The 23,346-nt window shown below is 38.2% G+C and overlaps 1 long non-coding RNA gene across 1 annotated transcript; it reads left to right on the forward strand.

Moving 5' to 3' along the window:
- The first annotated feature begins 51 nt into the window (after positions 1–51).
- LOC104999690 lies at positions 52–23,127 on the forward strand. Its single transcript, XR_826643.1, has 3 exons — positions 52–132; positions 1,446–1,526; positions 22,977–23,127. It is a non-coding gene; the product is annotated as an uncharacterized LOC104999690 (long non-coding RNA).
- The last annotated feature ends 219 nt before the right edge of the window (positions 23,128–23,346 follow it).

Here is a 23,346-nt window from a genome sequence, read left to right on the forward strand (position 1 = left end):
TTTTATTCAAATGCTGTTTTTTTTTTTTTTTTTTTTTTTATCAATTGAAAAAAGAATCAGAGTTTGAAGGGTAGAAGCTGTTATCCAGGACTGTTTACACCAGCAAGTCATCAGAAATCTACTGGGCACTAGGTAGGGTTGTGGTCCCTGTCACTTGCCCACCCATGTAATGTGGTCAGGTTAGATGATCATCCTCAGGAAGTGGGTTCTTGAGGATCCTGACACTCAGGACTCAGGTCTGCAGGCACGCAGAACAAAGGGCATCAAGCACAATAATAACCTTTCAGGTTCAACTCCAATCTCAGGAACCTGATCCCTTCATTGACATCTGATTAGATGTTACTCATCTCTTCTGGCTGTGGCTTGAATTTTGAATCTCTAAAGAATGAATGAATGCATTATATACATTTGAACTTGAGGATATTTCAGTTATCTGCGTGGAAATTTATGCAAAAGTGGCAAACTAAGAAACCACTGATTTTCACTGCATTTCACTTTTACCACCCTAAACTCTGTTTCCTAATCTCTCCTCTGAGCAGCTAGGCTTGCTTGTGAATAGCTTTTGTATTCCTTGGTGTGTAGCTTTTGGACATACTGTTAGAAGGATTTTGAATTGGATGAAATTGAAATTGGGATCTGTGTTTTAAATAGGGATCATATGCTAGTTTATTTTATGTTTTTATTTTTAAATTTTGGCTGTGCTGGGTCTTCATTGCACTGCACAGGCTTTCTCTAGTTGTGGAGCATGGGGTTCAGAACTCACCAGCTCAGTAGTTGCGGCACTCACACTTCTCTAGTGGTAACACAGGGGCTCTCTACTTGCCCTGGGGCAGATGGGATCTTAGCTCCTCGACCAGGGATTGAACCCACGTCCCCTGCATTAAAAGGCACATCCTTAACCACTGAACCATCAAAGAAGTCCCATGGGATCTAATTTTTTTTACATGATTCCGTTACTGCTATACTAACTTTCTTCCCTCTGTTACCATGGATTACCTTTGACAAAGGACAGCTGTGTACTTGTTTAGCACTATTCTAAGAGAAAAGAGTAAAATTTCCATTTATAGTTTTAGAATTTTAGAATATTAGAATTATTCATTTTAGAAATATTAGAAGTTTAGAAATATTAAAGGACTCACGTAGGTAGTAAGGGTTGAAGTCAGAAGTCTCTAAGCTTTGTGGACGCAAAAACTCATAACAAATGAGTGTACTTTTATCAACCCAATTTTCTTCAGTTTTGCCAGCACAGAAGGGTGGTTCGAAAAACCAAATAAATGAGTCTTGGAAAATAATGTTTTATTTATCTTACAAGGGAATTAATTCTCAAAATCAATGAATAAATCTTTCTCAGATTGATGAGGAAAACAGTACAATTAAATTTTTATGATGTTTACTGAGCAAGTATCCACTTTCAGGAATAAACACACTTTTTTTTTCCTCTTTAGTTCCATCTCAAAAGCTAACAGAATTTTGGAAAGCAGTCAAGTCTGTGAAGTTAGAGTTCGGTGGGCGTTTTGATGTGCCAGGTGAGATAAATTTGCCAAGGATCAGCTTCTGTCTCTGGCTACATTCCCCCCTCCTCAGTGAAACAGCATTTAAAAGGAAACATCTCTGAATCATTTTTTACTAATGATTGAACAACAGCATGGTCACTTCCTCCTCCTGGCTGTAGTCTTCCTTCTTCCCAGAACAGGTTAGGAATAAAAGACACAATGATATGGAAACATTTCCCAGAAACTACATTTCCAACTTTGTTATTAATCTCTCAAATCTAAATAGAAGTGCTAAAGTGGAATGCACAGAAAAATAAGGTAGGCATATGGAGTGAAATGAGATGAATTTGTTTAACCTAACTAGCATTTCTGTAAGCTGGATTTCATGTTAGCTTTTTGTTAGCAATAATTCACAATAAAATATCCTATGTGAAGTCTTAGATAAAATATAAGAAAATATGTATCCAGAGTATAGTACATCTTAAAATTAAATTGAAAAAAAAATTTAAATTGATTTGATTGAATCTATGGGATTTTCTACAATAGGTTTTTGCTTATGCTGAGTCAGGGCTTTTATTATTATTATTATTTTTTAATCATATGTAATCTGAGCCATAATAATAAAAGATATCATAGTTGTGGATATGAATAACAAACCTATATTAGCAATTAAATCACATTATAAGGAAGCCAGTGGGATCAATTGGTATATGTTCTCTATATTACCTAACTCTGAGGGTAGAGATGGAGGCTAAAATATTGAAAGGATCTCAAACTCTCCACTCAGAATGATTTTTTTTTTTTTTTTTAATTGGAGTACAAGGATGTCTTTGATGTCAATCTGTGATAACAAAGGTCTGGTTTAATTGCCTGTACTTATGATCACTTGCACTCAATCGTATTAGATCTAGGAAAAATGTGTCTCATTTTTTCTATAGTAGAAAGTGTTTAAAAGTAGAAGTGTTCTTTAAGCATAATAATTTGATGTTTGTTTATGTTTCTAAGATCAAAGTTTGGCTCCCGATCTTAGAACAATTGTGATTTCAGTCTGTGAAATGGAGTATTTCCTGCCATATTGGTCAACAAGGGGGATGTGAGCAGACAGGATGCTGGCCCGAGACAGCTGAGATGCATAGGAAAGGAATGATTTCAGTGAGCCTAGACACTTGCATCTTCTCATACATTGAAAGGCACTAAATTCCTCGAGGTATCTAGTTTTCCTTAATGAACAATAATATTTTGATGTTCCGACTCTCTGCCCTTTGCTGCAGACTTGTATATAACCTGACTCCTCCCCTGGCCTCTTTGGAGCAGTTTCTCAGGGTTACTTGAGATGCTGCCTTCTGGGCTTGAAGTCCTAACACTTTTCACTGAATAAACGTAACTCTCAACTTTTAGGTTGCATGTATTTTTTTCAGTCGACAAATTTTATTCTTACCCCCAGAAATACTGAGAAATACAAAGAAAAACTATGGATGTGGCTGGCCCACATAGAGCAGGTTAAAGAGAGCATTAAATACTAAACTAAGAAGAGGAGAAACAAATTTGTATTTGAAAGGTCTTTGAAGTTTATAAAACACTGTACAATTATATGTTTATTACAGAAGGCCTGAATTTAAGGTAGAATTTCTCAGAGAATCTTTATAGCAATTTTCTGTCTTTGTTTTTTTTTTTTTTGGTAGCAGTCATTTTGTTTCTCATAGCAATTTTTAAGACATTTTTGTAGTTCTAAATGTTTCCAGTTGTATGATTTTTTTTTTTTTTTTTGCATTTCTAAGTATTTGGACTGAGCACAATTACTAATTACTAATTTTTGAGTAAGGCATGCAGATGGTAACTCACAGGTGGGAAGCCATTTTCTTTGACTCTCCTACCAGCTCTTATCAATTGAATGCTATAATGAGACTGAATCCTGCCTCAGGCAGGAGAGCACTGTGATTGATTAATAATGTCTGTAAAAGGGTTTGGGGCGGAGGGTGGGGTGGTGTGCATGTAGATTGGCATACAGATCTTGTAACTATTCTCCCTAGATTAATGAATAGAAAAGAAGTCTTGCATCCAGTGAAAGTGTCTTGTCCAGGATTGCCGACAAGAGCGCAACCTGCATTGCAACTCAGCAGGTTATACTCTGTTCATTACTGCAGGGTTAAACCCTGTTCCTAAGAAATTTATCTCAACTCAGGTGTCTGATCTGCAGATATTTAGTGTCATAGAATGTAGCCATTGTTGGCCTATTCTACAACACATGAGTACACTTGTAGCTCTCTGTTTACACTGTTGGCTGAACTCAGGGTAGGCAAGGCACCAGCCGGGAAACTGGAAGAAAACTGGAGGAGCTGTAGGAGCTGCAGACCAGACATGTTTATTCTCCAGTGTCAGATGCTGGGGCAAAGGGGTTTCTCAGTGCGGCTAGTTCTGTCCCTAGAACAAAAGCGGTCCGTGGCCGAGCGGGCACAACATGATGCGCATGCGCAGTGCTGTAAGTGAACTCAGCTGGTACATAATCATGCAGGGTCATTGTTAACAGGGTGTGGGGAGAGGGTGTGAGAGTGTGAGAGTGTTGGGCGAGAGAGCCTGACTGACGCCACCTTGATTACATGCTATTTCCCCACAATCGGAAAAAGAGTTCCAGGCACTTTTCAGCAGCCTGCCAGGCTCCTCCATCCATGGGATTGTCCAGAAAAGAATACTTAAGTGGGTTGCCATTTCCTTCTTCAGGGGATCTTCCCAACCCAGGGATCGAACCCAGGTCTCCCGCATGGCAGGAAGACGCTTTACCCTCTGAGCCACCAGGGAAGCCCGGAATTATCCTAATATAAATTTAATTTGAAATTAGAAGTCAAATATTAAACCAGAAGTTGCCTAAGGAAAATGTAGCTCCTTAGATCAGCAAAACCCGAATCTGTAGTTGCCCCTTCCTTCAACACTGAGCCTGAAGGATAGTGCACATTCACAAGCAGGAGTCCTTAGCTGACCTCGAGTCACGCAGGACCTGCAGTCTGTTTAGTAGTGTAGGAAGCCCACTGAGGGCGTGGCCGTCGCTGCTTGCTCATTTGTCTGAACTCTTCAAGCGTCCTCTGCTCACCTTCCTCTGAAATGGGAGGAGCTCCTGTTGCTTTCACCCCATGTTATCTTTACTGTTCTGTTTGTCCCACGTCTTGTCACCTTCCTCTGTCCTCCCTCCTTCTCCCTCTCTTTCCCCTCCCCCAGGGTTGATGGCGAGCCTTCTGCCCAGTCAATCTTTCTTGAAAACTCTTCCCATTCAGGCCTCTCAACCCCTCTCTATGGCATCGTCCCCCTCCACCTCCAGCTTCTGCAAAATTACTGAGTGCAAAGGTAAAGATCAAACTAGAATTAATCAAAAAATTTTAAAGGAACTCAATGAATGAAGGTTTTAAAGGAAAAAAAAAAAAAGGTCTTTAATTTAATCAGTATTACTCTTTTATGAGGGCTTCCCAGGTGTCTCAGTGGTAAAGAATCTGCCTGCCTCTGTAGGAGACGTGGATTTGATCCCTGGGTTGAAAAGATCCCCTGGAGGAGGAAATGACAATCCACTCCAATATTCTTGCCTGGAAAACCCCATGGACAGAAGAGCCTGGTGGGCTACAGTCCATGGTGTCACAAAGAATCAGACAGAACTGAGCACACACTCATGCACTCTTTCATGGGGGAAGATTTTAGTCAACTGCTGTTTCACATTGGTTTGTTTCAAACTGCAGATTACTTGTTAATTTTTCATGAATGCAAATAAAGTGATGGTCCTTTCCTACCAGATGTGCTGGATAGGCATGAGGGCACCTTCATTTTCCTAACCAATATTTTCATCAAGAACCTATTCAGAGTCTTCGAATTACTTCCTACTTCCATCCTGTTTGAACTGCGAAACACTGCCCGAGGCAGGTTTGCATCCTGAAGTGCTCTTAGAGGCCTGGGGACTAGGATGTTAGGAGTATTACAGAGAACCTTAAATTGTGGCTAGATCTTATATCAGAAAGCAAAAATTGTATTTACATTCTATTACAGAGGGCTTTGAATAAGAATCAGGACTGATGTGCTAATGTCCCAAGAGGACCGTACTTTGCCAAGAGTATTTCTGTGTTAAGTGCCTGAGTGCTTAGGGTTCAGCAGCAGCCTTAGAAGCTGAGCCAGGTGGAGTTTGGAGGATGCTTCCTTTTCCCCTTTCCTTGTTCCTCCCACCCCACTGAAATGTAGGTTTGCTCAAGACATATGAAAAATTAAAATATCATAAGGAAATTGAAAAGTAGTGGAAAATTATGAAGCCTTACTTTGTGTCTTGTGTTGGAATAAACAAGAGATGATGCTGTGTGATGGAGTAATAACTGCACTGTTAATCTGGAGTCTAGAGGTGTGAGTTTCCTTGTTTAGGACACATCATTCGTCATGTGTAAAATGAAGAGGAATCAGAAAATCATCTCTGCAATCTTCCCTAGTCCTGAAATGACAGGAGTCAACAAGTGGGGGAGCACACAGAAAGTTTGTCTAGTTAAGATAGAAGCAATGCAGAGTCGCAAACCTGGGGAGAAAGGGTGTGGGTGTCCTCCCCGGTGAGGAGGAGTGCAGTCAAGAGGCGGTTAAGTCATCTATATAGGACAGTTCTTCAGGGTCTTTGTTTACCTTTGGCCAATTATGTGGTTTGCTTTAGGTCCTGACTTGCCCTAGGACCCTCCCCGACATGTGTGTGTGACTTTTTCCCAAGATGGATTCCTGCCTTAGCATCACATATTATGGGACAGTGCCTTTTCCTTTTTGACCCCCAAGGAGGCTTTCTGGGCATGTGAAATGTCTCCCTTGCCTCAAGGATGGGACATATATAACCTCCTGATCCTTTACTCAAACAAGGTTTAGCCCATCTCTGTTCCTGCCATGACTGTTATCTTACAATGTCCACAAGAGACAAGGCCTGGCTTTAGTTATGCTTCCATTTTGGAGAGCAAACAGGAAGATGGTTATAAGTGTCTAACCTGGAGCCCCCTTAGCCCCTGTCTCAGGAAATGCAAAAGGAAGCCAGTTGTGAATGCCTAGCCTGGGGCCCGTCTGTCTCCCACCTCAATCCCTCAGAGTTTATTGTTGTAATTAAAAACAATACAGTTTTATCTATGTTCCATTTATTGTTTTGTTTATGTATTGCCATGCGTTCCTGTTCAAAGGAAAACTAAAGTAAGCTGACGTGCCAGAAGTGTGTCTGCTTTATGTTTCAAATAAAATTTAGTTTGTCAAATCTATTTTTTCCCTTTTTTTTACTCATGGTTTTTTTTTTTTTTTCTATTTAGGACTATATTTCTCCCCTATTGTTTTCCTTATATTTATAATTCCTAGGTTTTTCTTTTCCTATGAGTTGAGTATTTAGTTGGCTGATTTTTGTGCTTGCTTTTTTTGTTAAACAGTGAAGGCTTAAAGCTTAATACATATTTGAGCTCAGCTTAACTGTAAGTCACTCAGTCGTGGCCAACTCTTTGCAACCCCAGGGACTGTAGTCCACTGGGCTCCTCTCTCCATGGGATAATCCAGGCAAGAATACTGGAATGGGTAGCCATTTCCTTCTCCAGGGGATCTTCCTGACCCGGGGATCAAACCTAGTCTCCTACATTGCAGGCAGATTCTTTACCATCTGAGCCACCAGGGAGGTTCTTCTAATTTGCTTCATGAGCCTGTTGGTTTCCAAATGTAATAAAAGTAGCAACTTAGGTATCATTTATCCTTCAGAACTTGGGCATAAGCATTTAACATTTTCAAATAAAAAAACTTACTTTTATAATTTTGAATTAAAAAATCCTTCAAAATAATAAACACATTATTTTAAATATTTTTTACTAATGTGCAATTACCTACATTTCTTAATTTATGAACTTTAGTGAATATCTATCAAATACTTCGAAAAATGAGTATAGCTCATTACATCACCTTCTCCTTATGCTTCCAACAACCTGTCTAAACTGTCACTGCCTCAATCTGTCACATACTTATTTTTAGTTATTTTATTGTTTGCCTTTAAACCATTACACAATATACATAGAATTCTATTTTACCAGTTAACCTCAGGTGGTATCTGTTGATTCTGCAGTGTCCACGATGAAAGAACCAACATTTCTGTGCTTCTCACCACTTCTGACTTTTTCACCTCCATAACCTCTGACCTCCATGTATATATACATTTATATGTATATAAATACATGTATCTTGACTTTCAACTATCTGTATTTATAGCATCTACATTTTATCCTTAATTATAGTTAAATCTTTCGTGCTCTGTCTACAGATTTATTCTAAACACTTTACCATAAGGAGCTCAAACTGTAGAGTACATAAATATTATTTACTAAGGAACCAGGAAGGGTTTTGAAGCCACAGTGAAACTGTTAAGTGTCATTTCCAGGGCTCCAAAGAACTCCAGCACCACATTCCTTTATGTCTCAACTCAGAAAGGAATTCACAGTGGGAGGCACAGTGAAAGATAGGAAGGATTTATTAGAGTAAGATGCTTGCAGGGTTCACAACTGGACAGGCAAGCATTGAGCTGCCCTGAGTATTCAGTGGGTTACATTTTATAATCAGAAGAAGAGAGGGGAGAGCAAGAAGATTGTTGTCTTTCCTGAGGAGACACCACATTTCCATCATCAGTTCCTCTCCCAGGTTGGCAAGGAGGTTTACTTGTCCCTCCCTATATGGTCAGACCAGGACTGTAATAGCACCTGAAAAAGATTTTTGGATCTCAGTACAGAGAGACTCTTTCATTTTTAAAAGTCACCTTTCCATAAATGATTGTTTTTTGTGTGCACAGGGCCTGTTTTGGGGGTCTTTAACTTGATGATGACACTACTGGGCAGGTTGTAGGCCTGTATGTTTGAGTAATAGTTTAGCTAGGCTCACGTTTGGAGAAGGCAATGGCACCCCACTCTGGTACTCTTGCCTGAAAACTCCCATGGACGGAGGAGCCTGGTAGGCTGCAGTCCATGGGGTCGCTAAGAATCAGACATGACAGCAACTTCACTTTCACTTTTCACTTTCATGCATTGGAGAAGGAAATGGCAACCCACTCCAGTGTTCTTGCCTGGAGAATCCCAGGGACGGGGGAGCCTGGTGGGCTGCTGTCTATGGGGTCACACAGAGTCGGACACGACTGAAGTGACTTAGCAGCAGCAGCAGCAGCAGGCTCACATTTATTTATCTAGTCTCAAAATTATTTTTTCTCAAAACTCTGAAAGCATTGTCTCATTTTTTATAGCATCCAATATTGTTCACAAGTAGTCTTATACTATCCTGAGTCTCATCACTTTGAAAATCATCCATGTTTTCTGTTTTGAAAACTTGTTAAAATTTTCTCTTTCTTTCTGAGGTTCTGAAATTTCTAAAGGCTCTTCATGAAAAATGGTCTTTAAAATTTTTTATTTGTAAACTTTAGTTTTTAGAACAGTTTCAGATTTATAGAAAAAATTGAGCAGATAGTATAGAGTACCCATATGTCCCAAGCTGTATTACATTTCCCAATTAGTAACATTCTTATATTAGTGTGTTATGTTTGCTGTATTTAATAACTCAATGTGATACATTATTATTAACAAAAGTCAATAGTTTATTCATCTCTCTATTTTTCTTATTAAATGACTTTTTTTTTTCTGTCTTAAGATCCCATCCATGTTACCAGACTACATTTGTTATGTCTTCTTAGGTGCCTCTTGGCTGTGACATCTCAGACTTTCTTTGTTTTTGATGACCTTGATAGTGTTTAGGAGTCCTGACCAGGTATATTGTAGGATGCCCCTTTGTTGGAATTTTTCTGAAGTTTTCCTCGTAATTAGCCTGAGATTGTGGTTTTTAGGGAGGAAGACACCAGAGAGGTGTTGTCATTTCATTACATCATATCAAGGGTGCATACTGTCAACATGATTTACAATTGTTGATGTAGACTTTGATCCCTTGGTTGAAATAGTATTTTTCGGGTTTCTCCACTTTCAAGTTACTCTTTTCTCCTCCTTTCCCTACTGTAGTCTTTGTAAGAAAGTTCACTATGGGCAGCTTACACTTAAGAAGCAAGAGTTATGTGCTCCTACCTTTAGGGTAAAATATCTATATAAATGTATTTAAGATTCTTCTGCAAGGGTATTTGTCTCTTCTCCCTAGTTTATTAATTCATTTAAGCATTTATATTAGTATGGACTCATGACACTTATTTCATATTCTGGGTTATAATTCAATGCTACTTTACTTATTTTTGTTCAAATTGTTCCTGCTTTGGCCATGGGGAGCTCTTTCAGTTGGCTCCTGTATCTGTTTGACATACCCCTATCATTGTGCTTTGCTTTTTTTCTTCCAGGTAAGTCTTAAGTAGTTACGTTCTGTCACTAGAAGAGCTTACTTTGTATATGTCCTGCTCCAGTCCAAGAATCAGCCATTTCTGCAAGGAGTCCCAGTTCTTTTTACTGTAAAATGTTATTAGACACCAAGATCTGGGCCTTAGGTGCTTCTGGGATGTCATTGCTTCTCAGCTTTCTCAATATTAACCTGGGACGTGCGTGTGCGTGCACACATACACACACACATCTATATGTAACCAGTAAAGTATGGTGTCTCCAACTTTAATACATTACCACATGAATCGTTACAACCCTCTCCCTTGCTTATCTGTGAGTTTCTGCTCCAGTAGTGAGAAATCTGGCTTCCCGTTTAGCTAATTGTCTAGTTCCAGTGTACATATAGCAGTATCAGAATTGTTAACTTGGAGGTCACAGAAGCAGCTTTATCAACTACAGTACAGTGCTCATGAGTGGTTCCTTTTACCTTTAGTTTTACGGATTCCACTTATTTCCAAAGTTAGTTAAGGCAGCACCTTTTCCCTCGCCTCTTTCAGCAAGGTTGCTTGATGCATTGTTATGTGGTTAGATTCTTTTTTTTTTTTTTTTTTTTTTCAAATTCTGCCGTCCATCCTGAGTTATTTCTCTAAGTTGAAAGTTGAAATTTCCACATGTAATATTGGACTTGTTTATTTCTTTTTGCAGGCCTTGATTTTTATTTTTGTTTTATTTAAAGCATTTTCACCAAGCACGAGATAAAAGTGAATTTTATTGACTCCCAAGTGACCAATACATAGTATGAGGTTTATTTTCTGTAGCTTTGTTAGTTGAAGAATTTTAATTTCACAATTGATGGGAATGGTTCATGTACAAACTTGCAAATTTGTCAGGAGGGAGAATATTGTTGCTTAATACTGAAGTGGGAAAGTAAGGCACATAGAAGTTAGAGTTATTTAAGAATCTATTCGTGTATAGATGCAACTCTGATTGTCTTGTTTCCATTATGTTATGCTGAATAACAGGAGACACTTCTGTTTCTCAACAAATTGATCTGAATTTAACCTGTTAGAAATTTTAATTAGTATTAGCATAATGGAGTTTATGGGCTATTTGATTTTTTAAAATTAATGTTCTGTCATTTACCACAAGAAAATTTTAAGCATTTTGGCATGATGGGGAAATGAATATTTTTATTTTAATTCAGAATCATCTTTCTTAGTTTTAAAGAGAACTTGTGAAGTCAAAGCATTACTGAATTGAAGTGGAACTAAATAAATGTTATTTGATTTATTTTTATAGTGCCTACTGGTCTGCCATGAAGAATAAGAACAACATTTACGACTAACAGCAAATTTAGTGCTTGTGTCACACCAACATTGGATAAAAGTGCTAATACTCAATACTTGTTGCTAACTTGGCCTTGATAAGAAAGCATTCTTTTTAAAAGTACATGACTAGTCATGTAATTTTGTATACGAGTAGTTGATTAAGAAACAAAAAAGCAATTTTAGTGAATCTGAGTTAAAGACAATGACTTAGTAAAAGCTCTGATGAGCTATGAAAGATAATGTTGGGTGGCACAGACTTCCTTCCCTCCCCTCTCCCATCCCTGATATCTGAGAGTCATTAAAGTGCATATAATAGGGTTATTGTGTTGATTAGTTGCTCAGTTGTGTCTGACTCTTTGCGGCCCCATGGACTGTAGGCTCCTCTCTCCACGGGATTTCCCAGACAAGAATACTGCAGTAGGTTGCCATTTCTTCCTCCAGGGGATCTTTCTGACCCAGGATTGAACTTACGTCTCATACGTCTCCTGTATTGTAGGCGAATTCTTCACCACTGTGCCACCTGGGAAGCCTTGTAATATGCTTATATGCCTTCCTTAAAAATGATGTCTATTAAGCATGCTTACCCTTTGCATAGAAAGAGATAGTTCAAGGTTATGCTAAATAAAATATTATATGTGCCATTTATATGAAAAGTTGCCTAAGGCAAAAAATGTGGAATATGTTTATCTATCCTTCTGCTTTGTGTCCCAGATTTAGCACCAATATGTGCCCTGAATTGGATTAAGCCTTCAGAATATTTTCAAAAGGACCCTCAAAAGATGGACTCTAGCATCGAAGGTCTTTTTCTTTTTTAAAAAAAAATTTTTGTTGCACCACACGGCATGTGGGAATCTTAGCTGCCCAACCAGGGATGGAACCCATGCCCTCTGCATTAGAAGCATGGACTCTTAACCACTGGACCTCTAGGGAAGTCCCAAAGGTCTTTTTAATAAAAGTTCTTTGCCAAAAAACCAAATACATGTATCTCTTACCCATCATTTGTGGCAAAAAAATGGTAATAAAAAGATGTATGTACGTTCCATACACAAAGGTTATGTTAAAAGTGAAAGAAACAGGGTTGGGAATAGAGAGGAGAGGGATAACACCAACAATTATTGAGTGTCTGCTGTATTCCAGGTGCTTAAAAAAGTCATAGTAGTTTATAAAAGTTAAGCCATCTTCATACAAAATGATTTTTATGGAGTATTTAAATTCTTTCCTGACAACATCAGATCAGTCACTCAGTCGTGTCCGACTCTTTGCGACCCCATGAATCGCAGCACGCCAGGCCTCCCTGTCCATCACCAACTCCCGGAGTTCACTCAGACTCACGTCCATCGAGTCAGTGATGCCATCCAGCCATCTCATCCTCTGTTGTCCCCTTCTCCTCTTGCCTCCAATCCCTCCCAGCATCAGAGTCTTTTCCAATGAGTCAACTCTTCTCATGAGGTGCCCAAAGTACTGGAGTTTCAGCTTTAGCATCAGTCCTTCCAAAGAAATCCCAGGGCTGATCTCCTTCAGAATGGACTGGTTGGATCTCCTTGCAGTCCAAGGGACTCTCAAGAGTCTTCTCCAACACCACAGTTCAAAAGCATCAATTCTTCGGCACTCAGCCTTCTTCACAGTCCAACTCTCACATCCATACATGACCACAGGAAAAACCATAGCCTTGACTAGACAAACCTTTGTTGGCAAAGTAATGTCTCTGCTTTTCAGTATGCTATCTAGGTTGGTCATAACTTTCCTTCCAAGGAGTAAGCGTCTTTTAATTTCATGGCTGCAGTCACCATCTGTAGTGATTTTGGAGCCCAGAAAAATAAAGTCTGACACTGTTTCCACTGTTTCCCCGTCTATTTCCAATGAAGTGGTGGGACTGGATGCCATGATCTTCGTCCTGACAACATAGCTATAAAGAAAATATTGTTATTATCTCCAGTCCATGTATGGGAAAAATGATACCTTGCAAGGTTAAGTAAGTTTTCTGGATTTCAAATGCATAGACATCTGCTTAAGTGCTCTTAACCACTGGGTCAGTTTACATGTGAAAACTTATTCTCAAAATACACTTTTGGGGTAGATGTTATTATTATTTCTGTTTTTAAGATTAGAAAATAGACCCAGACATTAGATACTTGCCAAGGATCACATGGCTAGTAAATATGTCATTAGATTTTAAACCTATATCTGTAAATTTAAGGAAAGTTATTTAATACAAAAAGAAAATACATGCATTTAGAAGAGAAGTTGGAAGACATATTTTAGAGAGGAGAAATTAAAATAATCAAATGAGAATTTTTTTTTTGTTTTTTAGTATATATTTTCATATTTGAAGACAATCACGAGTAGAAAATGTTTTCAGATTTCTTCCTTACCTAAGTGTTTTCTTTTAAGGATAAAAGAAGCTCCAATTAGATCACTCAACTTTCTGGACACCATTTTCACCATGATTACTAGTATTGGGATTACTGTTTCTTTAAAAAAAATCTTGTATCCATACGTAGTTATTTCTCTTCTGTAAATTTGGATGGATGACTTATTTCTTGACTCGCTGCTCATAATTGGGCATGTAGGTTTTGCATCTAGTTCCTATTCTTTTTAACAGTTAGAAGGTAGTAGACTCTAAGTGTTGGATTCATACTTGAGGGAAGGTAAGTGTGTGTGTGTGTGTGCTCAATCACTCAGTCATGTCCAACTCTGCTACTCCATCGACTGTAGCCCCCAGGCTCCTCTGTCTATGGAATTTTTCAGTCAAGAATACTAAAGTGAGTTGCCATTTCTTCCTCCAGGAAATCTTCCTGACCCAGGGATCAAACAGCATTTCCTGCGTTGGCAGGTGGAGTCTTTACCACTAAATCCTCTGGGAAGCCCCTGAGGGGCTTAATTACCTTAATTAAGCTTTACCTAAAGCCACAGTTCAGTTCAGTGTCCAATTCTTTGTGACCCTATGGACTGCAGCACGCCAGGCCTCCCTATCCAACACCAGTAACTCCCGAAACTTACTCAAACTCATGTCCATCGAGTTGGTGATGCTACCCAACCATCTCATCCTCTGTTGTCCCCTTCTCCTCCCACCTTCAGTCTTTCCCAGCATCAGGGTCTTTTCAAATGAGTTAGCTCTTCACATCAGGCCACCAAAGAATTGGATTTTCACCTTTAGCATCAGTCCTTCCAAAGAATATTCAGGACTGATATCCTTTAGGATTGACTGGTTGGATATCCTTGTAGCCCAAGGGACTCTCAAGAGCCTTCTCCAAAACCACAGTTCAAAAGCATCAATTCTTTGCTGCTCAGCTTTCTTTATAGTCCAACTCGCATCCATACATGACTACTGGAAAAACCATAGCTTTGACTAGAAGGACCTTTGTCAGTAAAGTAATGTCTCTGTTTTTAAATTTGCTGTCTAGGTTGGTCATAGCTTTTCTTCCAAGGAGCATTAAAACATCTTTTAATTTCATGGCTGCAGTCACCATCTGCAGTGATTTTGGAATCCCCCAAAATAAAGTCTCTCACTGTTTCCATTGTTTCCCCATTTATTTGCCATGAAGTGATGGGACCACATGCCACGATCTTCGTTTTCTGAATGTTGAGTTTTCAGCCAACTTTTTCACTCTCCTCTTTCACTTTCATCAAGAGGCTCTTTAGTTCTTCACTTTCTGCCATAAGGGTGGTGTTATCTGCATATCTGAAGTTATTGATATTTCTCCTGGCAATCTTGATTCCAGCTTGTGCTTCATCCAGCCTGGCATTTTGCATGATGTACTCTGCATATCAGTTAAGTAACAAGTGACAATATACAGCCTTGACCTATTCCTTTCCTGATTTGAATCCAGTCTGTTTGCCATGTCCAGTTCTAACTGTTGTCTTTTGACCTACATACAGACTTCAAGGAGGCAGGTCAGTTGGTCTGGTATTCGCCTCTCTTTAGGAATTTTCCACAGTTTGTTGTGATCCACATAGTCAAAGGCTTTGGTGTAGTCAATAATGCAGAATTAGATGTTTTTTCTGGAACTCTCTTTGTTTTTCAATGATCCAACAAATGTTGGCAATTTGATCTCTGGTTCCTCTGCCTTTTCTAAATCCAGCTTGAACATCTTGAACAACTGGAAGTTCTCAGTTTACATACTGTTGAAACCCTCGCTTGGAGAATTTTGAGCATTACTTTGCTAGTGTGTGAGATGAGTGCAATTGTGTGGTAGTTTGAACATTCTTTGGCATACCTTCCTTTAGGATTGGGATGCAAACTGATATTTTCCAGTCCTGTGGACACTGCTGAGTTTTCCAAATTTGCTGGCATATTGAGTGTAGCACTTTAACAGCATCATCTCTTAGGATTTGAAATAGCTGGAATTCCATCACTTCCACTAGCTTTGTTCATAGTGATGCTTCCTAAGGCCCACTTGACTTTTCATTCCAGATGTCTGGCTCTAGGTGAGAGATACAAACTTCTCCCAGTTTTTTTTTTTTTATTAGAGCTGTATATTAAGAGTTATCAGACATTGGCTTAGACAATGTTAAACTTTTCCCCTTATTTGGTGGCTGCTGTTGCATTAATCTCCATCAGAAACCTCCAGACAGAGACAGTGTGAGGTTGAGTTAAGAATTAGACAGTGCAAGATATTACTCTTCCTATGTCCTGGGTTTAAACACCAATCAATAGCAAAGCCCCCCAATATTGACTCTATTAAAATGAATATTGTGGCATCTATCTGGAAAAGAAGGATCCAAATGATGAAATAGGTCTTTCAATAGTATAAATATATTAGAAATACTTTAGAAAATGCTGATTAATTTTTCAACAACTTCTACTGAATTTCTATTTAGCTGATTAACTTATGTATGTAATTGACATATAACATTTCATTTCTTTCAGGTATACAGGTATAATGATTCAGTATTTGTATATACTATGAAATGATCACCGGAATGTCTAGTTGACATCTGTCACCATACATAGATGTAAAACATTGTTTTCTTCTGATGAAAAACCTTAAGTTTTATTCTCTTAGCAACTTCCATATATGCAAGTAGATGCCATGCTGTGCATTACATCCCCATGATTTATTTATTTTATAACTAGAAGTTTGTACCTTTTGACCTCCTTCACCCATTTTGCCTACCTACTCTCCACCCCTACCCCTGGCAACCACCAGTCTGTTCTTTATATCTTTGGACTTGTTTTTTTCTTTTAGATTCCACATATAGGGAAGAGCACATGGTGTCTGTCTCTCTTTGTGTGATTTATTTCACTCAGTGTAACACCTTTAAGGTCTACTCATGTTGCAAATTGCAAGGTTTCATTCTTTTTTATGACCTAATAATATTCCATTATAGTGACTTTCTATTTTAATACTTAAAGAGGAAGAATTGAAATTTATATTTTGACATAAATATTGATCTTGTTATTGTCATAGAATTGATTATTTCCTGCATGTTTTAAGAAATCCCAACAAATTTAAAGAAAATTTCAAACAACAGCAGAATATACAATTCCTGTTTGTGTTGTTTCTGAGAACAGAAGAAGGATTACTAAGTGAAAATGCAGAAGGTGTATTTTTATGGGCCCAACAGGAGAAAAAGCAAACAATGGATGGGGCTGCACAGAAAGGCAGTTTTGCAGGTCAAGTTCCCTGGAAGCAGCCTCTGAGATACTGTATAATGTGCAGGGAATTTTTTTTGAAAAATGCCCGTTGGAAAGCAGGGAAATGAAGTAGGATTTTACAGTGGAAGTTGAGTTTCAATGGAAGCCCAGTGGTCCTTCAGAAATGTCTTCCGGTAGGCCACAATAGCTAGCCTTTCTTACTCCTCCATCCCTTAATGGACTCTGGACATCCTGAAACAGGCATGGTGCTGGGCATGGCAGCTCTGTGCAGTTGAGGCAATCCCTGGAGAAGGCTGTTTACTGTTAGCACTTCATTGAAGGGCACCTTGTGGCACATCATCATGTCCACTGTAGAGAGTAAGTTCCCCATGACTGCTCATGTTCCAATAGAGCCATGGTGATCATTCACTAGAAAAGCTGAAGAGAATTCCCAGCATTGGGACTAGTTGTTGGTGTTCTTTAAGACTCCTTCCTTCCAACTCTATTTTTTTAATGTCACCAAAAATCGAAATGACTTGACTTAGTGGTATTTAATTTAGCCTCATTAACTTCTGAATGGAGATGAAATTCATTGAGATTTGTAGAAATTTGACACTCAAAATTGAAAAAAAAAAAACCCTCTGTTGAACTTATCTCTTACTTTAGTACCTCTTTAACATCAGGAAGTAAGGAGGATAAAGTCAATGACCATACCTTTTAAAGAAATTGCTAAACATTAAGAGGCCATCAAAAAAAAATAAAAGACTGACATTTTGGCAGAACCTCTCATAATATACCGTATTTAATTTTTCACCATGCACTGTGGTGTGTCCTGCATGCTTTACTTAAAAAAATATTCTAAAGTGAATAGGCAAATTTACTTTTTAAAGTACAGCAGTTAATACTAATCCTTGCAATGAAAACTGGACATATTTGCAAACTGAGATGGATATTGATGTACAGTCACTAAAAGACCCACCTCCTTGTACTTTGTAAGAAGATAGATGGCAGGCAAAGTTTGCCAGTATATATAGAGGTAAATTCCTACATTGCATACTTATTTATTCTCCTAACATATGAGAGAAATATAGTTAATTAACTGAATATAGTTAAATGACTATAGTAAAAATGCTTAATAGGAATATTTGTTAAAAAAAGTCCTTTTTAAAAGGAATTTTTAAATTGATGATAAATTTCTTATGAATTGTTTTGGGGACACCATCAAGTATCTTGCTTAAGATTTAAAGCCAACTTTGAATCAGAGAGCTTCATACTCTGAGGTACTTATTTACTTTTGACTGAATCTGCCATCACTTCATGGCAAATAGATGGGGGAAACAAAGGAAACAGTGAGAGACTTTATTTTCTTGGACTCCAAAATCACTGCAGATGGTGACTGCAGCCATGAAATTAAAAGATGCTTGCTTCTTGGAAGAAAAGCTATGACCAACCTAGACAGCATATTAAAAAGCAGAAACATTACTTTGCCAGCAAAGGTCCATCTAGTCAAAGCTATGGTTTTTCCAGTGGTCATGTATGGATGTGAGAGTTGGACTGTAAAGAAAGCTGAGCACTGAAGAATTGATGCATTTGAACCGTGGTGTTGGAGAAGACTGTTGAGAGTCCCTTGGACTGCAAGGAGATCCAATCAGTCAATCCTAAAGGTATCAGTCCTGAATATTCATTGGAAGGACTGATGCTGAAGCTGAACTCCAATACCTTTGCCACCTGATGCAAAAAACTGAAAAGACCCTGATGCTGGGAAAGATTGAAGGCAGGAGGAGACAGGGACAACAGAGGATGAGACGGTTGGATGGCATTACCTACTCAATGGACATGAGTTTAAGCAAGCTCTGGGAGTTGGTAATGACAGGAAAGCCTGGCCTGCTGCAGTCCATGGGGTTGCAAAGAGTCAGATATGACTGAGCAACTGAACTGAAATGAATCTATCAACCATGAATAACCTCCATCATTCTTAATCAGGGTCACAGGAGACTCTTTTCACTTCTACCTCTTTCTTTCCACAGCCAGTGTCATCTGTAAAATTCTAGGCTAAAAAAGCAGGCTTTTCAAGTGTTCCACAGGATATTATCTAATTTGAAGTGATTTAGTAGTGGAGAGGATGATATTTTCTGAAAATTTCACACACACTCATATTGCCTCATTTTAGTGATGTCTTCTCCCAGGAGTAGACTGTCCTGGCACGTGAAAGGATTTGCAGTTTGCAAAACTGCCTCTTTGAGTTCAATACATGTATCTTGAAAGTGAAAGTGTTAATTGCACAATCGTGTCTGACTCTTTGTGACCCCATGGACTGTAGCCCTCCGGGTTCCTCTATCCATGGGATTTCCCAGGCAAGAATAGTAGAGTAGGTAACCGTTCCCTTCTTCAGGGGATCTTCCTGACCCAGTGATCAAACCCAGGTATCCTGCATTGCAGGTTGGTTCTTTGCTATCTGAATACATGTATTTTGGTTTGTCCTATATTTGTTTGCCAACTGAAGACACCAAAGTCATGATTAAGTTGTGTCTATCCAAAATACAAGAAATGGAGGCTGTTTATTCATTTTTACCCCTTCTCCCTTTTATCTCATTGCCCCTAAGATGTGGAAGCACTTTCTTACCCATCACACTTTGTGTTCAGCCATGGTCATTCTCTCAGTAGTCTCTGAAGTACCTCTGTTCATGTATTTTCACAAATAATTACAGCATAATTGCAATATAATTTGCATTTGAATTTGAGAGCTGTGTGGAGCTACTTACTGGGGAATCGTAGGGAAGAACAGCTTTTGGTCCGTATTCCGAAGGAAGACTACGGGAGAAATATTTTCCTAAATGCTTATGAATTTTGAGGCTAGAAGTAGTTTTTTTCCAGTATGATCCAGTAGAAGCCTTGGCTGAATCACTCGTAAGACTAAGTTCATTTTTAGCCAGAGGGATACTTTCCTTAGGCTTTTTTATGGGGAGAAGGAAGACAGACATTGCATCCTTTTAATTATGCCTGGTTCCTTTAAATCTCAAGGAGAGTTGTAATTTGGAGAACTCCATCTGCGTGGAGCAAGCCCTGACCATGTTTGCCATCTATCTCTACTGACCACACCACTTACCATATAGCAAACATCCGCCTTGCACTGATGGCTATGTATTTTCTTGGGTTGTGTGTTTTTCTTGTTTTATGACTGGGTTGTTAACTCTAAGATCAAGTGTTTCCAAAATTGGATCCCAATACTGCCTGGATCAGAACCACTTGAGGTGCTTGGATGTTTAACAAGCTTCTCATATAATCCTTTTGCAATATCTGAAGTACCAGAGAGGCTGAGCATGCACTTGCAGTTCTATGGGGGATAAAATCAGTAATACTAAAGTTTTTGATACTTTTGCCAGAAGCCCGAGTGGAGGAGAGTCAGTCTTAGAGTCTTATTTCCCCCAAGTGTGTGTGTCTATTTTTATGTATTTTAATCTAGAAACACCCATGGGTTACACTTTTGAAGTTAATGTATGAATTTAAAATGTATAAAAAAAATGTATAAAAATGTATGTGTATAAAAAATGAACTTTATTTTTTAATTTTTCACTTTTTGGAGCTTATTTTATAATAGTATATACAAGGAGTAGGTGAAATTCTAGTGGGTCGCTGGATATTGTATTAATTTTAATTATTTGCAGTCAGAGAGAGAGAAGAAAGACCTGGTAAACTGGGTCTTCAGGTCTGAGATCATAACTTGTTTTGAGTTACTGCTCTAAATTGGACAAGTCCCACAAAATCTGCTTAATTTTCCATTCCACAAAATAGATGTAACATCTGTTGTCACTTGAGAAGGTATAACAAATGAAATTTATTATGCAGTGATATACTTAGACATCCTGAGAAGAAAGTTTTAAATTAATAGAGATATTATTTGGAATAATAGAGATAATATTTCACAGATACTATCTGTGAAAACTGTGGGAATTTTTAGAAATTATTCAGTTCTATACACACTGTCTATATATAGGATATTTTATTCTATAAAATTTCTGAGAAACCACAGAGATGTTTAGGTGTTGCTGAAAGTTTTTGTGTCTAAAATGCACATTTTACTTTACCTTTAAGATATCTGAATTGCTGTTTATCTAGATCTCTTTTTCTTTCAAATATAAATGTTAAAAATGATTTATTTTCATAACTTATTGGGTATTCATGTGAATTTTTTATTAAATAAGTTTGATGTATGACATTGTATAAGTTTAAGGTATGCAACTGGTGATAAATTTATGTATTATGATTGTTATTGTGATATTTTTCACCTTTGTCATATTACATAATTATCCTTTCATTTTAGTGGTTGGAATAATTAAGTTCTAGTCTGTTAGTAAGTTTGATGATTATAGTATAATATTGTTGTCTAAATTCATTATACTGTGCATTAGATTTCTATGGCTTATTTACTACTTTTAAGTTTATACTCTTAAACAACATCTAACTTACTCTCCAACTCCCTGGTAACTACAATTTTACTCAGTTTTTACAGGTTTGGCTTTTTTAGATTCCACATGTAAGTGATTCATATAAGTACTTGTTTTTCTCTGTCTGACTTAGCTCATTATCATAATGTGCTCTAGGTGCATCTATATTGTTGCAAATGGCAGGATATCCTTCTTTCTCATAGATGAATAATACTCCTCAGTAGGTAAAGAGTCCTCCTACAATGCAGGAGACCTAGGTTCGATTCCTGGGTTTGGAAGATCCCCTGGAGAAGGAAATGGCGACCCACTCCAGTATTCTTGCCCGGAAAATCCCATGGACTGTAGCCTGCCAGGCTCCTCTGTCTATGGGATCGCAAGAGTCGGACACGCCTTAGCAACTAAACCACTGCCACCAATCAACCTATCTATCTATGCCTCCCAGATAGATCAGTGGTTAAGAATCCGCCTGCCAATGCAGGAGACACAAGAGACTTGGGGTTGATCCCCAAGTGGGGATCTGTGGGGAAGATCCCCTACAGATGGAGATGGCAACCCACTCCAGTATTCTTGCCTGGAAAATCCCATGGACAGAGGAACCTGGTGGGCTGCAGTCCATGGAGTTGCAAAGAGCTGGACATGACTGAGCACAAATGCACATCTATCTGTCTGTCTGTCTGTCTATCTGTCTGTCTACCCATCCATCCATCTCACATCTTCCTTATCCATTTGTTCATTCATGGACATTTAGGTTGTTTGCATGTATTGGCTATTGTGAATAATACTGTAATAACCATGAGAGTATACATATCTCTTAAATCTTTTTTTCTAACTGTAACTTTTAGAGCATAGTTTGCTAACTCCTTAAAATCAAAGATTTAGTTTTAAAACTGAAGCATGTTCTTTTCTATTGTATTACGAAGGAATAAGTAGGATGTTTTGAGTACTTGATTGTAGATGCAAACTCCCCAAACTTCTTTCCCTCTCGTTTGCCTTCTGCAATATCTGCTTTTCCCTGAGCTCTTCTTCTTTTCTGTAGTTGAAATTGCATTTTACCCCAACATGTCCAATCTAGTCACTTGATTCTACTTCTGTCTGACACAGTCTCTCTTTATTATTTTTCTTCTTTCTGTGTTGTGACAATTTCTTCTTTGCTCTAATCAAGTCTAGAAATATTTTCAACCCCACTGCCATTTTCAACTTTCCCGCCCATCCAAGAACATTTCCACTGCTTCACATTATATTAAAAGCACATGAGAGATCCCCTGCAACGAAATAACTTGTGGTTTTTTTTTTTTTCTAGATAGTTATTTCTATGGATTAGCTGTTTAGGGTCACTAATTAATTAATGATCCAAGCTATTGTGCAATCATTTATGAGGCTTTGGATAACAAATCTTCAATCTTCTTTCTTTGTAATATTATCTCTTATACTTCTATCAAAATCAATTCAATTCAACAAATATTTGACCACCTACCATTTGTTCAGCTGCATGTTAACGTGTGTGTGTGTTTCTGTCTTAAGGGGAATATTGTGCCTATCTGTGGGAAATTTACCTATGGAGTTCAGTAGAGAGCACTGAGAAAGGAATGAAGATTTGTTATCCACTATTCTATTATTTCTGCAGTTTTTACAAATGAAACTCAAATGTCTCCATCGATTTAAACTTTTCTTCCTAAGATCTCAAAGAATATAATTGCGTGATAAAATCCATTTGAATGCTACCCGCTATTATAGTGTTTATTCATTGAGTTGGTAAATTTCTTTCAATAGCAAAAGCAATACCCTCAAGTTATTTATATTCACTCTTATCTGTTAATTTACAGATGGGGGCACAGAGAAGACAGAGGGAAGTGGAGGGCCTCAAGGTATATTTAGAGGAAGACAAACAGGACCCCATGATGAATTGGACATAAGGGAGATAAAAAATGAGAAATCAAGGATCACATCAGTTGTTTTAATCCTCAGAACGACCTTAGAAGGTGAGTGTTACTATTGTTCACAACTTACAGACAACCAAGACATTGAGAAGAGTAAAGCCTTGCCAAAGGCTGTGTACTTACTTAGTAAGTGAAGATGTGAGGACTGAACCCAGCCTAGCACATTTTTTCAAGGGTGATATTTGATTTTAAGTTTTTCATTTTAGCATATTCTCATTTATCTTGAATTCAAGACCTAGAATAGATCCAAATCGTA

The sequence above is a fragment of the Bison bison genome, unplaced genomic scaffold (genome assembly GCF_000754665.1).
Source record: "Bison bison bison isolate TAMUID 2011002044 unplaced genomic scaffold, Bison_UMD1.0 scf7180017864362, whole genome shotgun sequence".
In the NCBI taxonomy this organism is placed as follows: Eukaryota; Metazoa; Chordata; class Mammalia; order Artiodactyla; family Bovidae; genus Bison; species Bison bison.